This window comes from Copadichromis virginalis, linkage group LG14 (assembly GCF_057382275.1).
Source record: "Copadichromis virginalis isolate Kocher_CV1m ecotype Utaka linkage group LG14, C_Virginalis_male_GT1.1, whole genome shotgun sequence".
NCBI lineage: Eukaryota > Metazoa > Chordata > Actinopteri > Cichliformes > Cichlidae > Copadichromis > Copadichromis virginalis.
The window spans coordinates 22,543,316-22,565,633 of NC_140631.1; the positions used below are offsets into that span (position 1 = coordinate 22,543,316).

Here is a 22,318-nt window from a genome sequence, read left to right on the forward strand (position 1 = left end):
GTGGACTTTCAACTTTTCTGTTTAGTTAACAATGCATGTCTTCAACTACAACGCTGCGGTATTTTAATTTTTTTTTTATATTTTATAAATAATCACAGGAATCTTTAAAACCAGTCTAAGAGAAAGGGAATTCACTCTGGAGGTCACACTTTCATCTTAAGTTTTTTTTTAAACCACTTGACAGGAAAAGCGTGTTCACTATACATCTGAGCTTTTATTCAATTAATCAGTCTTAGACTAAGCTGGTCGGCCATAATCCTTAAGATTTTGTTTATTAAAAAACAGTTGAGGTTTTTTTTAGTACAATTTGTTCACATTTTATCAGCAACGGATTTCAGTGGATTTGCATTCCAAGTACCCCACGATGCTGTAGTTCTTTTTTAAATTGCTGACTTAAAGGCATTTATACCAATAATGCATCCATTGGACATGTCATACACAAATTATGCATTGTGCATGCCATGTATTTGTCTTCTTTTATCAAATGTGGTTCATTTAAGGTTAAAGGTTAAATTTGAGAAAAGATCATGGTTTTGTCTTTAAGAGCACAGTTTTCTTGTTTGCAAGGATGACTATTTCATGTTTTGCAACCTTATCAGTTACTGAAGTCTCTATAAAGTCAAAGGAATAAAAAAGAAACATTTGAATACTGTACAAAAACAAACAAAGAACAAAAAAACTGACATTAATGTAATCGGATGCTCTTGGGTAAAATTCCACTCAGGATAAACCCACACATTTTACCTCATTTATTTACCTTACATTACCTTGTTCAGTGAGTTGCTAAGTTCTAATTAGCAATACGCATTTGTTCATGAGCTGATCCATTTAACATATACTATGTGGTAGGAATGTGGTTTCTAAAGAGGACATGAGGGACAGCTATTAGGTGGGCATGTGCATTTTAAATCAACACACCAACACTGCCTCTTCTTACTGAGATGAAGATGCACCTTATGTTGAAATCTTAGTTCCTGCACCATGGCCATTTAAAATACCCTAATATTACTGTCCTCCAGATGCTGTCCTCTTTCCTGAATCATTTCAGGATAGACTGACTGAACGACTTTGCATGCCCCCCCAAAATACTGATAAACATTCTGTCATTTTCTCCTCTAGTACTTTTTACTTTTCCTAGACTGCCCTCGAATATCACTAAAACTTTAAAGTATTCACCGTGATTTTAACTTCCCAGATTATCCGCTTCATGATTCATTGTGGTGACTCTTTAAATAAATAACATGAACTGAAGATAACGAGCCTAAAGTAAAGAAGAAACTCCAGAGAGCACAGTGCACACAGCATGGGAAAAGAAAATCAGTTACAACAGAACTGACATACCATTTAATAGTAATATTATAAGTGATTTAAATAATAAATTGTGTATTGTTTTTTACCATTAAGTCTCAGTATTGCTGTAATCCTCACAATAGAGTGGGCTGGCAAGTGTACAAGCCAATACCAATACCAGATAAGACTGATGAATCTGGAGTATGAATAATCCAGATTTATCACAGTATTATCATGGGAAAGAATAGAGACAACACCCTATAACTTTATTGTAACAGCTGCCAGCTCAATGAGTTGGCTGCAAAGCAGAACAGCTGGGACAAGGGCATCTACAGCTGTCACACACTCGACTCACACACACAGACTCACACAGTTTCAAACCTGTAAAGGCTTGCACCATTAAACCGAAGCTATAAATGTCCCGTGAGCACCGATGATACTCACCCTGAACTAGAACACTAATGTTGGGAAATCTGCATAAATCAGACCAATCAGGGTTTGTTTTTGTTTTTTTGTTTTTTTGCAAAATGCCATTCGTAAAGGCCAACATCTTGGCTTAACAATCCTTCCATTTTGCTTTTGTTGAGTAATTTGTACTTCACTACAAAGTGATTTATGGAGTATATAGCACAACAGCAGCAAATAGCTCCCAGATGAAGATAGCTTGATCTAACTGAGGGCAAGCAGAGGGGAAGGGCTCGTCCAGGTGTTTAGCCACATGCTGGTCTAGTGAACCAGCTGGTTATTATAGGCATTATCCATCAGAACTGAACCATCATCCATCAGAACCAAGGCTTCTGTCACAACCAAAACCTAACATTATTTCCCTGTACAAATACCTATGGAGTCAGCGATACACTGAGGTGATACTTCTTTGTTGAATCATCATGAAAGGAGCTCTTTGTCACATTTATTTACATAAATGGAATTTGAAGAGAAAGTCTACTGAGCCATTTAACAGGCAGTGATGAATTTTTAAAAATGCAAATAAACCAAAAGAACCCTATAAAATGTTACACAATAATGTTAACTCAACAATAGGTATTCATTATCATAGATATTTAGTATTTTTAGGGTACATTTGTGGTACATTTTGTGTTTGGCTTCTTCTAGCTTCCATCAGTGGTTCCCCACCTCATGATGCAGTGTCAGCTGTTTACCACATTAGCTCCTGCTTGTGCTCTCGCACACAGGCACCAGCACAAGCCACTGTCAATCAAACCAACACTCAGCGTGCAGCAGGAGCTTCACAGGCACCTTTAAAGTGGAGAAAGAGGTGGGGATGGTAAGCCTGAACCGAATGTAGAATAAGAGGTTAACCATATGCGTATATATAAGTTGTGTTTTGCTGCATGTCTACATGTAAACACATGGAAAGATTTTCGTGTTAACCTGCACCTGCAGACAGTTTATGTCATGTACACATACATATTCAAAAGAAATCTAATGCACATTCTGCTCTTGTATAAATTAAAAATCTCTTAGATGCTGAGAGCAAAAAGACTTTGCACATATATTTTAAAAAGCAAATGTAGGATGGCTTTATATTGCAAGGGGTGGCAGGAAGGGCAGTACAGTACTATAACAGTTAACACTGTCAAGAGGGTCATAGGTTCAAACCCACCAGCTGGCTGGATCCCCTCTCTATGTATCGTCTGCATGTTAACCTTGTGGCTGTTTTTTCTGGCTGCAACAGCTTCCTCCCACAGTCCACAGTAGGATCAGATTAATGCTAGAATTTCAAACTGAATGCCAATACACAAAATAATACCGTGTCAACTACTATTTACATGTTCAGCTGCTAGTGAGCAGGTTAGGTTTTTAAAAGGACCGTAGGAGTGAACAGTTGTCTCTCTGTGTTGCTCCGGCAAACTAAGGTGTACCTCTCCTGACCTAGCACATTGTGCTCCCACTCCAGGAACTGGATAAGCAGATAAGGAAAACTGATGGATGGACGAGGTCTCGGTAACATATTTGGGATCCCTCCCCATTTGTCTGCTAACAGTTGGTTCTGGCTTCTTGGTTTAGGAGCCAGTAAGCAGAGAACAGAAGGACTATTACCTTAAAAAATGGCATACAGCAATGTAATTTGGACCTCACTAGTTATCCAGCTTGATCACTGACCTCTCTTTTGTTCTTTAAGGTCACCTAGCAGTTTTGTTTTGTAGCCTTTGTTGATGTCATTATCCTGTTTGTTTATTTATTTATTTAGGTTCATAATAATCTTGTTTACTTTTTCTCATGTGCGATGCCCCGACCTCGCGCCCAGTTCATAACACTATACATAAATGAAGTGTCTCATTACCAGCTTCACGCATTATCTGATGCTTTACTGATCTAAAGAATTTCCGCAGTGTTCTTTTCAATCTATTTATAATGTTCACATACGAACACACTGAGCACTTACAAAGTACTCTGCCTTTCAGAGGGAGCTAAAAATGCAATTTCTGATTAGTACTGCCAAGCTTTCCAGAAAGCAACAGTGAGATAATTCCCACAGTGTGTCATGAGGGAATTGTAACTAGCTAAGCATACAATACAGTGACTGCACAGTCAATACTGCGAATGTGAAGTCAGAGAGCAACAGTGTTGAACAGACATTCAAAATGCAGTGCAAGGACATTTTGATCAGACTAAGAGTCAGATTATAAAGTGGTCCAGATTAAAGCTATGCTTCCAGCACCGCTAAACAATTATTATTTTATTTAAGTTTCTTAGTTCATTAACATACTTTGCACAAGCTAGAACTATTGCTGAGCTTTATAAGCTTCCTGTCCTTAAGAGTGCCATTATCTACAGAAGATTGCCCTCTAAAGTCTCTAATTATTCCTCGAACTATGTTGCAGAGTATCGGGTTCATGGTGCGCCAAGTGAACCATTTCAACCCAGCAGGGTCTGTCCTTTTAGCTTGCGTTAATAAACACCCACTCTGTGAACTGCTGAGTGGGCTCAGCATCAAGGCTGAGGGGTAAAACTTTTGTTTTTAGCTGCTGCTTCAAAAACCCATGACCAGGTGTTTCTCCTGAGTTCAGGTGTAGCTAAAATGACTTCAGGATGGCAAACTGTTTATCTGTTGTTTGCCACAGATAATGCAACAACAACAAGCCCACATCACATCCTATGGTAAATATTCACTGTCATTAAGATCACAATGAGAAGGTTTATGTATTTAAACAACAGCTCATGATGTTTTCTTTTGCACCTACATATTTGTGCAATTTCAGTGTTTTAACAAGCATAATCAGGGGACTGTCTGTCAGATAACACGTAAAAGCATTTGACTGCCTAGTTTTTTTTTATTTTTATTTTAGCCTGTTTTAGATGCTTTCGAAATCTAAAACAGGCTTCAGAAAGTATGAACTTTAGACAGAGACACAAAGATACTCCAGCACTTCAAAACGTGTAAGAATAATTATACCTTGTGTAGTGATAACCCTTCAAACTGGGAGGTTAAGGAAATTCTCTCAGCCTCTCATCCTTCCAACAAGAATTGATTAGCAAGGTCAATTTTATATTTATTTTTTGTTTATTTTTCACAGTACATGCAAAGTCTTAGTAACGTGACTCCAACTGCTGGTGTTACAATGTAACATGAACAATTTATACAGCAAACTATATAACTGCAATAAAAAACACACAAACAGAACAAAAACGAAAGAAAACAACAAAAGAAAACAAAAACATCAGTAACGCATTAGCTCATCTGGCTCATGATATGTCACAGGCTATTATAATGTGTGAAGTACAAAAAGAAAGTGATAGGTTTTCTTGGCTGTATTGCACAAACTAATGTGAATTAAAATCCACTGAGAAGTCAAATTGGTTTGTAAACAGTGATCTCTGGGAAAAAACAGTCTTGTTTCACTAAAATCTGACAAATCCTCTATGGGAAGCAGCAATTTTTGTAAAAATGGAAAAGTGCCCGTAATATAACAACCAATATGACCTTGACTGTGAACACAATTTGGGTGAAGACCCTTTAGGTGATCATCGTGTGCAAGCTGCACAAATATTTGACCAATAGCCTTGGAGGACTAGCAATTCTGGTCAGTTGTGAAGGGACGGACACTTCGCCTTTACATAACCTCATCATTCCTAAAAAAGAAAAATAACTGTGGGAACCCATTAAATAAAGCTATCTTACAGGCTATATTTTCAACCCCAGCCAATCAAACATGTCTTTCAAACTGCATCAGATTTCCTGTTTTTACCTTCTGTGCGCTGCACTGTTTCATGTTCATTTACTATGAAAAACCGCCTGCAGCACTGAGTATAGAGAAGTGAATGTAAGCAACAACTGATAAGCAGCAACAAAGTGATAGATCATTCTGTCACAGTAATTTGAAACTCCAGCTGCAGATCTCTACATTATCACTTCAACGCTTGCCCATAAACAAACACATACTACCACAACCGTGCCCCTGCTGTCACCAAAAGTAAAGAAAGTTGATCACAGCGGAAGAGAAATATATAGCGGAAGAAAGACAAATTACAAAAAAAAAAAAAAATGGATGCACGCAAGTGACAGGTAGATGAAGGAAAACCAAGTGGTGAAAAATGCGTGAGTGAGAGGAAAACAGTGAGCGGAGTGAGAAGTGGATAGAGATAGAGTGGAGCATCCATCCATCATGCAGTGCTGCTTCTGTCAGACACAAGTAATAGATGTAGAGATATAGAGGAGAGAGCTGACACTCCTCTTCAATCTATCTCCCCTCACTATCTGGGTTAGCTTGTCAGGTCTGCACTGTCACCCTGACCAGGACGTGACATGCGAACACATGCCAACAGACAGAAAGACCCACATTTATACAGAGAACATCTGTTTTAAAGAAAAATGAAGTGAGTTGGGGAAACATTTTTTCTAAATCAATTATCCATTTTCAGCTCCTAAATAATTCACATAACATTATGCAACTTAATATTAATAAAGTTTGAATACAAAAAACTGGTAATCTAGTTTATGTAATGTAAAAAGCAAATCAATGCAGTAAGCATGATGTCATTACTGTGAGCATTGCTAAGAAATATTTGTTCATCCGTCAATACGTCAACAAAATTCAACTTTCAGTTCAAATGCTTCTTTAAATGATTTATATTTATTATTTAGTATTCAAACGACTCCAGTGCAGTTTGCATGCTGTTAAATGTTAAACGCATAAAGGATGCACTCACAGTAAAAGCCTTTCATTAAAAACAACTGATCAATACTGTAATTGCAAAGCAACAACATATGTCTTTAGTAATGGCAAGTGTGTTTAACTGCAGTTTGCAGCTCATTTAAAAATTCTGCTTTTTTATATATATATTTTTTTCATGACTTAATCTGGAGCTCTGTTTAATTTCAGCGAGCTAACCATCTCCACTATAGTCGTGGCCATAAGCAAGATTTGTCCAATGTGATTTTTGCAAACGCCCTGTTATACACATAATTAATGGAAGCACCAGTGGGACAATGGGAATATATTAATATTTTAATGCAATATGTTGTCTACATATCTAAATATGACCAGATGTATTTTTGTGGCTTCAATATAGCTGTAAAATCTTAGCTGATTTATTTATTTATGTATTTATTTTTAACAAATCAACTTTTATCTCTCAATTCCAGGCTCCTTTTACAGCAAATGTCTTACCAATACAGGAATACAGATTATGGAATTGTCACTGTTTGATGCTGAGTATCTCCAGATACCCAAAGCAAAGGTATTGTATGGGAATTGGAAATAACTGGACCAATCATTCTACAGGCAAAAAGATTGCTGATGCACACCAGTATATAAGAGACAAAGGCAAGGCAAGGTGGGTCAAAGGATGATAAAAATAGATCCCCATATTATTCTTGACAAAAGAGGTATTCATAGCTACTACAACCTATTTAGGCCGATGTTCTGTACATTATGTTAGATGGAGGGTATGGAAGAAGGTTAACATTTTCTACACTGACACAATTGATTTACATGGTCACAATAAATCAGCAAAAATAGCCCACGTTGTACCTGCTGTAGACAAAGTTAGAAAACTGACTGTGGTTTAGCTGAGCAATATTGTATACCACTGCCTGCCTGCTCAACACAGCACCATTCTAATACCATGCTGCTTGGCATTCAGCACACAGCTCCCTCTTGCTCTCCCTCTCTTTCTCCTGGCACCATCCCCCCCCCCCCCCCCCCCTTCTCTTCACCTCTCTCTCTTTTCAGCAGCATCTCTCTCCTGTTCCTCCCTGGTGAGGTGGGATGGCGCCACTGAACCAGCATCTGTTGCCATGCGCATGTACAGAGACACGAGCGCACACGCACAGACTGTGTAGACATTTAAACCCCTGCCGTAGTGGACAGCATGTCACTGTGTTGAATACATCAAAAAGACATAAAACTATAAAACAGCACGATGCCATATCGCAGTCTTAACACCTACAGCTTTATTGCAAAATATTCATTCTTTTTTTCCATCTCCTCGTCTCTCCCTAAGTTTCTGTCATTCTTCTTCCGTTACTTTTTTTAAACTTTTTTTTTTATTTCATTCTCGTTTGTCTTCTTTATGCAAACAAAGAATTTGGTCTTAACTTACCTGCCTCACTGAATAAAGGTCAACTCCTGCACATAATCCAGTTGGATTCAACAATGTAAACATTACAAAAACCACTACATGTGTTTTCCTTGCACCCTATAGATGTATACATTGCTTCCCCACAGTGATGAAACAGATTTTCCGTGGTCTCTAAAACTCAGTGAGTTTCTCTGTGTGAGTTCCATTTATTTTCTGCTGACTTTTTCACACAGAGGCATCAATCAGTTGGTCTTACACTCCTCCAGAATTTACACTTCTCTTCAGGTTCATTTTTCAATCTGACATTGACAGAAGGAGAGGATTTTATATGATGCCAAAAAATAAATGGGTTTATTGTTCCAAGTTACTGTATTTTGAGCAGGGTTTTGATTGCTTTTCTAGCTAATCATAAATTGATAAATTATGAGAATGAAAAGTCGGACTCACACTAATGGAGCACTATTGTCATTCAGTATTCATCACTTCTGTAATGTATCGTATGATTTTATTAATAGAGACAGTACCTGATTGTGCTGCTGTAAAAATACACAAGACTGAGACAGATTCTTGTCCACGCTTCTGAAAACCTCGATCCACTCCTTCCTCGCCAAATCAAGCTTTCCGTTTTCCAGCTTGGACTCAGCATGGTTCAATAAACTGTAAACATGATCAAGAACCCTGCATTGTCAGCTGGCAGAAGCAGCAGTGTTATGGCTTTTTTTTATAGTCGCATGTCTCCCATCAATCACCCACCTCTGGTGCTCTCAATCTGAAAGAAGGACCCACCTGTTTGATTATCTGAATTATAATCACCTGAATTATTGTACAGTACACATTTGACTACTGTGGTTAAAAGTAATGGCATAATAGAAGCATTTACAACCCAAATAAATCAGAGCAATCATGAAGGGACACAAGTCTCTGTCCCTCCACTATGTAGGAAATATTTGCCTCAGAACTGTTTACACACAACATGCAAATCCACTGTCTTTACTAAAGCCATTTCAAAGTCTGTTATTTACATTTTTCAGAAATACGCTTAATGGCTATCTTGCAGAGATATAGATCAGATGATTTGCTGTACAGATGAAATTCTCTACAGCAGGAAATTGTGGTGAAAGTTAAGTACAAGTGAAGCAATGTTGCCTAAAAATTGATACATAACTAAATAAGATAACATAAAATAGTTTTGAGAGGGATTTTTTTTTGTTCTAAAATACATTTAATTAATATGTCATACGCATACACAATCACCAAGGAGCTGAACGCTGTTTATGCATCAGATTGTGGAGCCAACCATGCAAGACCCAGTGCATAGCAACAGATTGGATTCAAATTGCATTAAAGAACATGATATATTAGGCACACAGCACGACAAATATAACATAATATATAACATCATTAATTCAGTGAGCTGTAAAGATGCTGAATTTTCTAGCAAGAGCAAAACCACCACTAAGCACAAAACTGTCCAAGGTGGACTTAAAAGAGAGCGTGGTTCTGTCCAAAATCCTTGTCATGCAGTAATCTCTACAGCCTTTGTGGCATAGAGGACTACATAGTGAGTTATTTGCAAAATTGCATAATTGAAACTCATCAAATGAATCAGCAAAACAAATTAATACTGACAAACATTCCTCTAGTAAAACCAAAAATTAAAAGTTAGTAAATCCAATACTCGTAGTACTACTCACATAGGAGTTGATAAGCATACAGCCACATTACACATAGCAGTTGTAATATTTCACTTTCTGTACACTTGATTATCTGAGGCCGGCATAATGATAAGCAATGTCTTGCCAGTCGCTTGGATAGAGATCAGTTGTAAACTACTTTTCATCACACAGTACAAGAAAAAGCAAAATGACTGTGTACGCTACTACCCAGTGGTAGTACATAGAGTAGGTAGTGATTTTGGACCAAGTCCATGTGTGGCCAAGACTTTTTGTTGGTTCCCTACACACATGAATGGGATTAAAAAATCAGACAGATCACGTAGGCTTTCCAAATCTTCTTAAGCCTAATGGATCCCATTCTCTGATACAAGAGTCGTTTTGTGAAGCTCTTTACTGCTTTACACCTATTTCTTTACCAAATACTTTGTGTAGGAAATACCTCTTTTATGCTAGTGCGAATCGTCTAATAAAGTGGTAAATTAAAATTTTGTCGTTCACTGTGGAAATCCCCACACAGCTATATCCCTGGTGCTTTGTCAACATGTCTCCTTGTTGCTGTATCGATAGCTGACAACCAGGTAAGACTCAGTTGTGTAATTTTTTTTTTTTTTCAAAATGTAGTACCATTGTAGGGACATCTCAATACCCTAAGACATAGGCAGCCATCACGCTTTCCTCTGTCTTTAACTTTAACCAAATTCAATTCAATTCAGGTTTATTTATAGAGCACCAATTCACAAGAACAGTTGCCTTCTGGTGCTTTATACTGAGACCCTATAAAATTCTGTGGTTGGGGCAGCTATGGTATTAGGTTTATATTTACCATTTTTAGCATCTGTATACTGAGGACTGGGGTGTGATGAAACAGATGTTATACTGAAACACCGTAATGACCAATAAAATTATTACTTTTACTTTATGAAATTAAATCCAATGAACCTGTGGTCTGTCATTTATTTCTCGCTTTCAGCAATGAGTTTGGTCTCCGCTGCACTTAACGAACAAAGGCATTTGCATGTATTCTGATTTTCTGACTCACAAATGGGTAAAGGTGTTTTTTTCAAAATACCCAAAACAAAACAGTTAAATTGGTTTTCCACTCGTGAAAACAAAAAGCTTTTCTCACATGAATAAATATATTAATATTCAGAGCAGTGTCATGGATTCTCTGACTTCAGAGTGCAAATTGGTCTGTTTATGATCATTAAACCGTCCATTTTTTTAACCAACCAACAACATCATTCATGGACTCAGAGCATCTGCTTTTGGGAAGATAACCTATAGTAATAAATATACATTCATCCACATATATCTCCAGTAATTCCAGGACACAATAGTTTATATTTTTAACTGCTTCAGGTGAAAATATTTCATATTTATATTTCATGTCATATTTTCATAAAACTGTGCTTCTTGCCATTAAGAAATGAAAATAAAACATGGCTTTCATCCAATTTTAGTTTTTCTTAACCGCCCGAATGAACTCTCCTGTTGTTGGCAAGCACAGAATTTAGATGTTTCCTGTAGTTAGTCACCCGTTTTACACATATGACGGGAGGGATTTTGGCTCACTCCTCTTTACAGAAACTCTTGGCTGCTGCTTGGCAACTTGAAGCTTCAGATTTTCTATATGATTGAGATCTAGAGGCTGATTAGGCCACTCCATGATGTGAATGTGCATTTTCTTTAGCCACTCCTTTATTGCCTTTGCAGTTTGTTTCAGTGTTATTTTATTGTTCTTATTCTGCCATTGTTTTACTAAGTGTTTTATCCTATTGTAAAGTGTCCTTGGGTGACTTGAAAGGCGCTCATAAATAAAATTTATTATTATTATTATTATTCTGGCTGAGGGAAGGAGGTTCCCATCTAAGATGTTGGCCACTCACTCTAGTGAAGTCGTCTTTTATGTTCAGCAGAAAAATAGCCCCAAAGCATAATGTTCCCACCTCCATGCATCACCATGTACCCCAACCAGAAGCCTTGGATGAACCTTGATGTTCGTCTCCTCCTGAAGGCCCGCAACACTGCCTTTAGGTCAGGAGATGCACACGCCTACAGCACAGCCAGGGCTAATCTAAAGAAGGGCATCAAAAAAGCCAAACACCATTACAAAAAGAAGGTAGAAGAACACTTCTCCAACTCCAACCCCCGACGCATGTGGCAAGGACTCCAGACCATTACAGACTATAGGACCACCAAACCCTCCCCCGCATCCTCTGATGTCTCCTTCCTCAACGAGCTCAACAACTTTTATGCTTGTTTTGAGCGAGGGAACCCCACAACCACAACAGACATGACGCCAGACCACCAACCTCTGACTCTCTCCCCCACCGATGTAGGAGCGGTGATGAGCAGGATCAATGTCCACAAGGCTGCAGATCCTGATGGCATGTTCTCAGAGCGTGTTCTGGGGAGCTTGCAGGAGTATTCAATCTGTCCTTGGCCCACACTGTGGTACCGGCCTGCTTCAAATCCACCTCCATCGTCCCGATACCCAAAAACTCCAACCCATCTAGCCTCAATGACTACCGCCCAGTAGCACTCACCCCCATCATCATTAAGTGCTTAGAGCAGCTGGTCCTAGCACACTTCAAATCCTGTCTCCCCCCCACCCTGGACCCCCACCAATTCGCATACTGCAGGAGCACAGAGGATGCAGTCTCCATCGCACTGCACTCTGTCCTCTCACACCTGGACAACAACAACACCTATGCCAGAATGCTGTTTATAGACTTCAGTTCAGCATTCAATACAATCCACCCCTCACAACTCATCAGGAAACTGACAGACCTGGGCATCAGTTCTCTCATCTGCAAATGGTTACTGGACTTCCTGACCAACCGCCCCCAACATGTCCGGCTGGATAACAGCTGCTCATCTACAATCACAATGAACACGGGTGTACCACAAGGCTGTGTGATGAGCCCTTTCCTCTACTCCCTCTTCACCCACGACTGCAGACCTGCTGATGGTTCCAACACCATCATTAAGTTTGCAGATGACACCACAGTGATTGTCCTCATCAGTGACAATGATGAGGCCGCCTACAGGGAGGAGGTAGATCGTCTGGCTGAGTGGTGCGACACAAACAACCTGCTGCTTAACACCGAGAAGACCAAGGAGCTCATCGTGGACTACAGGAGGAATGCTGACCCACATCCACCCATCCACATTAAGGGGACGGCTGTGGAGCGTGTGAGCAGCTTCAAGTTCCTGGGAGTCCACATCTCCGAGGATCATAATCATAATCATAATCATAATCATAATTCACGTCGGCAGTAATGACACCCGGTTACGCCAATCGGAGGTCACTAAAATCAATATTGAATCGGTGTGCAACTTTGCCAAAACAATGTCGGACTCTGTAGTTTTCTCTGGTCCCCTCCCCAATCAGACCAGGAGTGACATGTTTAGCCGCATGTTCTCCTTAAATTGCTGGCTGTCTGAGTGGTGTCCCAGAAACGATGTGGGCTTCATAGATAATTGGCAAACCTTCTGGAGGAAACCTGGTCTTGTTAGGAGAGACGGCATCCATCCCACTTTGGATGGAGCAGCTCTCATTTCTAGAAATATGGACAAATTTATTAAACCCCCCAAAATATGACTATCCAGAGTTGGGACCAGGAAGCAGAGTTGCAGTCTTACACGCTTCTCTGCAGCTTCTCTCCTCCTAATACCCCCCCAAAAACCCATCTCCATAGAGACTGTGTCAGCTTCCAAAAAGACAAAAAACAAACTAAAAACCAGCAACAAACAACTTAAACATAAACAATCACAAAGAAAGAACAATACAGTATCCACATCTGAACCAAAGAGTAAAACAGTGAAATGTGGATTATTAAATATTAGGTCTCTCTCCTCCAAGTCTCTGTTAGTACATGACTTAATAATTGATCAACAAATTGATTTACTCTGCCTTACAGAAACCTGGTTGCAGCAGGATGATTATGTTAGTTTAAATGAATCAACACCCCCGAGCCATTCTAACTACCAGAAATCTCGAAGCACAGGCCGAGGGGGCGGTGTGGCAGCAATTTTTCACACCAGCCTATTAATTAATGAAAGACCAAGACAGACTTTTAATTCATTTGAAAGCCTGATGCTTAGCCTCGTCCACCCCAGCTGTGAAACTCAGAAACCAGTCTTACTTGTTATCATCTATCGTCCACCTGGGCCTTACACAGAGTTTCTGTCTGATTTCTCAGACTTTATATCTAATTTAGTTCTGAGCTCAGATAAAATAATTATTGTGGGTGATTTTAACATCCATGTAGATGCTAAAAATGACAGCCTCAACATGGCATTTAATCTGTTATTAGACTCAATTGGTTTCTCTCAAAATGTAAAAGAACCCACCCACCACTTTAATCACACTCTAGATCTTGTTTTAACATATGGCATAGAAACGGAACATTTAACAGTGTTTCCTGAAAACCCTCTGCTGTCTGATCATTTCCTGATAACATTTACTTTTACAATAATTGATTACACAGCGGTGAAGAGTAGACTTTATCAAAGTAGATGTCTTTCTGAAAGCACTGTAACTAAGTTTAAGAATATAATCCACCCACTGTTATCATCTTCAATGCCCTGTACCAACACAGAGCAGAGCAGCTATCTGAACGCTACCCCAACAGAGGTCGATTATCTTGTTAATAATTTCACCTCCTCACTACGTACGACTCTGGATACTGTAGCTCCTGTGAAAACTAAGGCCTCAAATCAGAAGTACCTGACTCCGTGGTATAATTCTGAAACACGTACCCTAAAGCAGATGACTCGTAATCTGGAGAGGAAATGGCGTGTCACAAATCTAGAGGATCATCATTTAGCCTGGAGAAATAGTTTGCTGCTTTATAAGAAAGCCCTCCGCAAAGCCAGAACATCTTACTATTCATCACTGATTGAAGAAAATAAGAACAACCCTAGGTTTCTCTTCAGCACTGTAGCCAGGCTGACAAAAAGTCAGAGCTCTTTTGAGCCAACCATCCCTTTAACGTTAACTAGTAATGACTTCATGAACTTCTTCACAAATAAAATTTTTTATCATTAGAGAAAAAATTACCAATAATCATCCCACAGATGTAATATTATCTACAGCTACTCTTAGTACCATTGATATTAAGTTAGACTCTTTTTCTCCAATTGATCTTTCTGAGTTAACTTCAATAATTACTTCCTCCAAACCATCAACGTGTCTTTTAGACCCCATTCCTACAAAACTGCTCAAAGAAGTCCTGCCATTAATTAATTCTTCGATCTTAAATATGATCAACCTATCTCTAATAATCGGCTATGTACCACAGGCCTTCAAGCTGGCTGTAGTTAAACCTTTACTCAAAAAGCCATCTCTAGACCCAGCAGTCTTAGCTAATTATAGGCCAATCTCCAACCTTCCTTTCATATCAAAAATCCTTGAAAGAGTAGTTGTCAAACAGCTAACAGATCATCTGCAGAGGAATGGTTTATTTGAAGAGTTTCAGTCAGGTTTCAGAGCTCAGCACAGCACAGAAACAGCTTTAGTGAAGGTTACAAATGATCTTCTTATGGCCTCTGACAGTGGACTCATCTCTGTGCTTGTCCTGCTAGACCTCAGTGCAGCGTTCGATACTGTTGATCATAATATCCTATTAGAGCGATTAGAACATGCTGTAGGTATTACAGGTACTGCACTGCAGTGGTTTGTATCATATCTATCTAATAGACTCCAATTCGTGCATGTAAATGGAGAGTCCTCTTCACACACTGAGGTTAATTATGGAGTTCCACAGGGTTCAGTGCTAGGACCAATTCTGTTTACATTATACATGCTTCCCTTAGGCAGCATCATTAGAAGACATAGCATACATTTTCACTGCTATGCAGATGACACCCAGCTCTATCTGTCCATGAAGCCAGATAACACACACCAATTAGTTAAACTGCAGGAATGTCTTAAAGACATAAAGACCTGGATGGCCGCTAACTTTCTGCTTCTTAATTCAGATAAAACTGAGGTTATTGTACTCGGCCCTGAAAATCTTAGAAATATGGTATCTAATCAGATTCTTACTCTGGATGGCATTACCTTGGCCTCCAGTAACGCTGTGAGGAACCTTGGAGTCATTTTTGACCAGGACATGTCCTTCAACGCACATATTAAACAAATATGTAAGACTGCTTTCTTCCATTTGCGCAACATCTCTAAAATTAGAAATATCCTGTCTCAGAGTGACGCTGAAAAACTAGTTCATGCATTTATTACTTCCAGGCTGGACTACTGTAATTCATTATTATCAGGATGTCCAAAAAACTCACTGAAAAGCCTTCAGCTAATCCAAAATGCTGCAGCAAGAGTCCTGACAGGGACTAGAAAGAGAGAGCATATTTCTCCTGTTTTGGCTTCCCTTCGTTGGCTTCCTGTTAAATCCAGAATTGAATTCAAAATCCTGCTCCTCACATACAAGGTCTTAAATAATCAGGCCCCATCTTATCTTAATGACCTTGTAGTACCATATCACCCTATTAGAGCGCTCCGCTCTCGCTCTGCAGGCCTACTTGTTGTTCCTAGAGTATTTAAAAGTAGAATGGGAGGGAGAGCCTTCAGTTTTCAGGCCCCTCTTCTGTGGAACCAGCTTCCAGTTTGGATTCGGGAGACAGACACTATCTCTACTTTTAAGATTAGGCTTAAAACTTTCCTTTTTTCTAAAGCATATAGTTAGGGCTGGACCAGGTGACCCTGAATCCTCCCTTTGTTATGCTGCAATAGATGTAGGCTGCCGGGGGATTCCCATGATGCATTGAGTTTTTCCTTTCCAGTCACCTTTCTCACTCACTATGTATTAATAGACCTCTCTGCATTGAATCATATCTGTTATTAACCTCTGTCTCTCTTCCACAGCATGTCTTTATCCTGTCTTCCTTCTCTCACCCCAACCGGTCGCAGCAGATGGCCGCCCCTCCCTGAGCCTGGTTCTGCCGGAGGTTTCTTCCTGTTAAAAGGGAGTTTTTCCTTCCCACTGTCGCCAAAGTGCTTGCTCATAGGGGGTCATATGATTGTTGGGTTTTTCTCTGTATCTATGAAGCGCCTTGAGGCGACTTTTGTTGTGATTTGGCGCTATATAAATAAAATTGAATTGAATTGAATTGAATCTCATCTGGACGACCAACTGCTCCAAGCTGGTCAAGAAGGCTCACCAGCGCCTCTTCTTCTTGAGGACTCTGAGGAAGAACCACCTGTCCTCAGACATCCTGGTGAACTTCTATCGCTGCACCATCGAGAGCATCCTGACCAACTGTATACGGGAACTGCTCTGCCTCGGACCGGAAGGCGTTGCAGAGGGTCGTGAAAACTGCCCAGCGCATCGCCGGAGCACCACTTCCTGCCATAAAGGACATCTACAGGAAGCGGTGTCTGAAAAGGGCTGGGAAAATCATCAAAGACCCCAGTCACCCATCACATGGACTCTTCACCCTCCTGCCCTCTGGGAGGCGCTACAGGAGCCTCCGGACTAAGACCACCAGGTACCGGAACAGCTTCTTCCCCACAGCTGTCAGACTCCTGAACTCTGCCTCCTGACATCTGACCCACGTTAAAGTCATGGACTGAACATACACACACCCACAACCACCTACACACACACACACACACACAATGGACAACTGTACCCTCAAACACACAATAATAACATGGACTGAACCACCACTCACAACCACTAGCACTTTATATAGCCTCTGTAGAAATTATCCACATATCTCACTTGTCTTAACTGCACTACTGTATAGTTCTGTGTAAATAATCATTCTGTACATACGATAATTTTTAATCCTACAACTGTTTATAACCTGCATAGTTCACATTTCTGTATAACTGTATATCTCAGATTTCTGTATAGTTTTTTATTTCATATTTATATCCTGTTCATAGCCTGTACATAGCTTGTACTCACTACAGCCTGTACATACTTATAGTTATAGAATATTCATAACATACTTCATACCGTGTACATTATAACATACCATAATAGACCCATTTCTGTAATATACTTACATATCTATATTATTGCTAATATATATTGTAATATATCTATATCATGGCTAAAGCACTTCTGGATGGATGCAAACTGCATTTCGTTGTCCTGTACCTGTGCATGTGCAATGACAATAAAGTTGAATTCAATTCTATTCTATTCTATTCTATTCTATAACTGTTGGAACAGTGTTCTTTGGATCATACTCAGCATTTCTTGTCCTCCAAACACAGTGACTCAAGTTGAAGCCAAAGCCAGCTTGATTTTGGTTTGATCTGACTGCAGTACTTTCTCCCAAATCATTTAGATGTTCACTGGCAAACTTAAGACAAGCCTGTACATGTGCCTTCTCAGCAGGGTGCTCTTGTGGACACTGCAAGATTTCAATTGATTACGCTGTGGTGTGCTACCAGTGGTGTTCTCAGTGACTGTGGTCCCAACTGTATTCAAATCACAAACAACCTGTGTAGTTTTGGTCTGGTCCATCACCTTTCTCATTATCATCCTCATCCCATGAAGCAAGATCTTGCATGGGGCTCTACACCTAGGGAAAGTACGGTTCATTCTATATTTCTTTCATTTCTGAATAAGCGCACCAGCAGTCGTAACCTTCTCACCAGGCTTCTTGCTGATGGACTTGTAGCCCGTTCCAGTTTTGTGCAGATCTACAATTTTGTCCCTGATGTCCTTTGATGGCTCTTTGGTCTTGCACATGATGGTGGAGAGGTTGGATTTAAAGAAATTGATTCTGTGGACACATGCACTTTTTGTATAATGAATTGAGCTCATGACTATGTGCAGTTGACTAACTATGCAAGCCAGAATTCTGGCTAGGTTGTAGGGATTCAAATATTACTTCTCTTAATGGCATGCAGATCAATTTATAACTTTTATGCAATGTGTTGTTGTTTTTTCTGGGGTTTTAGTTGACATCCTGTCTCTCTCCATTCAAATGAAACTGCCATAAAAACTAGAAACTCTTCATTTCTTTCTAAGTAAGCAAACTTACAAATTCACCAGGGGATCAGCTAAGTCCCCTCACTGTACACGAGTTTTAACTCCTATTATACAAAAGGATGAATGAAGAGTATGTTTGTGTTAGTTTGTGGAAAAAAGTCAGCTTTAAATTTTTTTGGTTTATACTTGCCATGTTTAAGGCTTAAAAGTTTAATCTCAACAAAATCTTTGTTCTCTACTAGAATTTTACTGCTGCAGTCTAAAGTGGGTCATGATCAGTGGTACAGTATGCTGACAGCAAGTGCTCTTCATGATTCCATTAACTTCCAACTGTGTAATACTGATCATATGCATAAAGAACTTCACTGTGATCTGAAAGGCATTAAAATATCATCATCAATTGAATCTTTCAAAATATTCTGCCTAGACAGCAATTTGAGCTACATTCAAACACGCTGCACTAACACGAGCCAGGAAGAATGACACAACATAGGCAGGAAAGATTGAATTATCAGAACAAAAAAAGGCTTCAGCTAAGCCACAGGTATACACATTCCAATGAAGACAGGAAAACCAGAAAAGCCCTCCCTGCAAATGTTGTATATTCTTGCATGTGTGTTTACATGTGTTTTAAGGTGGCTTAGAGCCATTGCAAAACCCAATCAAAATGCAAATGAAGCAGTTAGGGATAGGAAGAATTTACCAGGTAAAGAGGAGCTGATGAGCTGACACAGCAACTTAAATTATTGGCTTCGTAAATCTATCCTTCCTGCCTTTTTTTTAATGGTTTCTCCTCCTGTCTTTATATCTTTCTGTCTCCATGGTGCAGCAATGGCAGTTGCGCAGCAATCCATTGGATAATACCACATAGTGTCTCCAGCATAGATTGATGGAGTGTTCTACACTTGGCCTCCATCTTTTTAGAGCTTTCTTGAGCTCTAGCTTTCCTCACTCCTCTTGCACAGCGTCTTGATCCTTCTCCCCACCTGCACCAGTAAGCTAACCCCTCCTCACCTCACCAACTCCCCCCTCATTCTATTTGATTCCATTACTTTCACCCTTCCCCTTATATTCTCTCTACTCACCTTTCCAGCAGAACCCTCTCTCTGGCCATTATGCCCTGCCTTCTCCCCCTCCCTATCACAGAGCCCATCTCCCCTTCCTGCTGCTTCTCTGTATTCCACCTCAGCACCCTCTCTTCTGCCCTCTTCCCCTATCAGATCCCTTTAAGCCCCTCCTGTCTCACTTCTCTCCCTGTTTGTTCTCGTCTCCACAACGGTTTGGTTATTCAGTTCTGCCTTTCTTTCACAACCAAGTCACCCTTTCCCTCTTTAAACTCTCAGACTTCTCTTTTCACCCCATGTCCTGCCACGGTCTCTTAACATATCTCCTTATCTGTTTGACACATGTTACTTCACACTTTACCCCTCAGCAACATCATCCCTTCTCGTCTCACCGTCTCTCTTTTCCTCCTGTGTTTAATCTGGAGAGAGGATATCACCATCTCTGAATCGTAGGGGAGAAAAAAACCCACCAGCGCCATTATCTTCCCATCTGCCATCTCTTCTGTCTCTCTGTCTATGTACTCAACTCGGCTCTTCTAAAATTACAAACCAACCTCTAAAAAGCGATGCGGCATTTAAAAAAACAAACAAACAAAAAAACAAAAAAAACGAGAACATGCAGACGGGGGAAGGTGGTTGAGGGAACGGGGAGAGAAAATGGTGCGATAATCGGACAGAGGGGAAAAGTAGATAGACACTATCATACCTGCGCGTCTGCCTCTCCTCCTGTTGTTGAGGCTATGTCTCCTCTGGTTATTTGCTCCCTTTTCAAGCCAGGTGAAGAACTCGAAAGAAAATACTAAATAATCCCCTTTCTGATCGGAATAATTTTCAAGCCCAATAAGAAAATATATCCACTTTTTTATGTTGTTGTCTGACACCGCGCAAGGCTAACCGCGCTGCGGGGCTGCTGGAGGGGAGACGGGGCAAGGCAAGCGTTTCAATTTAGTTCCCGTTGAGTTTGCATCAAAAGCCCTTTACGGGTGCAAGGCCGGTCGCAGTCTATAACCTACAGCTATCCACTGTCCGCTAGTGATCCGCTGGGACAGGACTGTAAGAGAGAGGGGGGAAACGCCGTTAAACCGGCGCACCGCTGCGTTGAGCGCTCATTTGGACTCCATACGAGCTCCCCCCCTGTTTCTGTTTAGACTCCGTTAATCGGTCATTTGAAGGAAAATACACAAACGCTGGAGGTTAGTATCGCTGGGTTCCCGTGTCTAAAGAGTGGAGGAAAAGCGATGTGTAGTAAAGGAAACCACGCTGGACTCATTTGCCGGTCTCCCCTATGGGTGATCTCCGCTTCCCCATTCAGCAGCTGCCTCTGCTGTCCTAAGGTCCAATCTTACTCCTTCGCAGCTCTTCGTGTTTCATCTGTAGACGCCTGAAACAAAAATCCTGTCAGGGTAATGATGGGTAGGTGTTATCCGTCCCAAGGTCTTCCACAGGTAAAAAATAAATAAATAAACAAAATAGGTGCACGAATTTGTAACTCTTCTCTCCACCCCCCAAAAACAGAAACTATAAAATCACATAGCTCAGTGAAACCGCTGCTCCCCTTTTTCCTCTACACAAGTGACTTTGTCTTGACCTCTCTCTGCTCTCGGCGTTGTTGTCTGTGAGGAAAAACACAGGACCACACCGCGGGCAGCCGGAGGATGGTGGACGAGGCGTTATAGGTCAAAGAATAAGGCGAGCTTCAGATGGAAGGAGAAACAAATTTCGCAGCGAAAGAAAATCCCACATTTAACGTCCTTTAGCTCATTTTAAAAACCCGCTCTGATCCGCTACGATGAGCAGTCCCTCCTGCAGTTACTTTCACACTGTGCGGCGGTTTTTCCCGGGAGGCGATACGCCCACCAGCCCCGCTCCTATCTGTCTCCTTCCCTCCGTATCTGTGTCCTGCTCTGTCTACTGACAAGTCGCTGCTCCGGGATTACAAGCTGGTGATAACAGATGGATGCCTTATGACGACGGTGGGTGATGCCATCGCCTGGACCTCAGCCTGCAGTAGCTGAAGTTTAGGGTCTGTCAGGACACACAGTAGACAGCCACACTGTCAATAGGTTCTCAACGTGTGGAGCAGGGACTTGAAGAGGACCACGTGAATGCAGTTACAGCTGCAAAGCAGGAAAAAGCTTACATTTTATCAGTTGTTATTAAAGGTAGGCTATCTGCTCATGTTCTGGAATGCACTACTGTTGACAATAAAAATCACTGCCAGTAGTCTTGGTTCAAGCCAGTACATATGCACAAACACTGCTCACTTATATCTGCATATCGCTGTTTGACCCTAAGCATAGCTCAGGTGCAGCTGCTCTAGGTTGCCAGTGGAGGCAAGAGAGATGAGATGCACAGCTCTTGTCTTTAGTCAGGAACCTCCATGTGATGGGAATGACTGGCTTTACTTTCATCATATGTGATGTCAAAGGCTTTATGCCTGATAAATACTTGTAATTACCACTAGGAGGAAGAGAGGAGCAGACACTGAATTATGAAACATAAATAATATTAAACGGGTTATGTTAATAAAATTAAATATCACATTCATCAAAGTCTTTCCGTTAGGTGTCCCGGATACTGCGGATTAAGAGCTGTGGTGATGAATGTTACCATTAGAGATGGCTGAAACAGCAAGCGCAGCGGCAGATTAGTGTGCTCACTTTCCAGATTCTGCAGGATTTCATAGATTAAAAATGTGAGTGTTCTACAATTATCTGATTAGCAAGAGGGATAAATTATATGGTGCGTTATTGGCAGTACACCAAACAGTTCAAGG

At 40.5% G+C, this 22,318-nt stretch overlaps 1 protein-coding gene across 1 annotated transcript in view; it reads right to left on the reverse strand.

Annotated features, from left to right (window-relative positions):
• LOC146693939 (leucine-rich repeat and fibronectin type III domain-containing protein 1-like protein) overlaps nucleotides 1-21,514 on the reverse strand; it is a 194,875-nt gene extending 173,361 nt beyond the window's left edge. The window contains exon 1 of the mRNA XM_085429951.1: nucleotides 20,249-21,514. The gene's annotated coding sequence lies outside the window, so the exon portion shown is untranslated. The remainder of the gene's footprint in view (nucleotides 1-20,248) is intronic.
• Nucleotides 21,515-22,318: the final 804 nt, after the last annotated feature.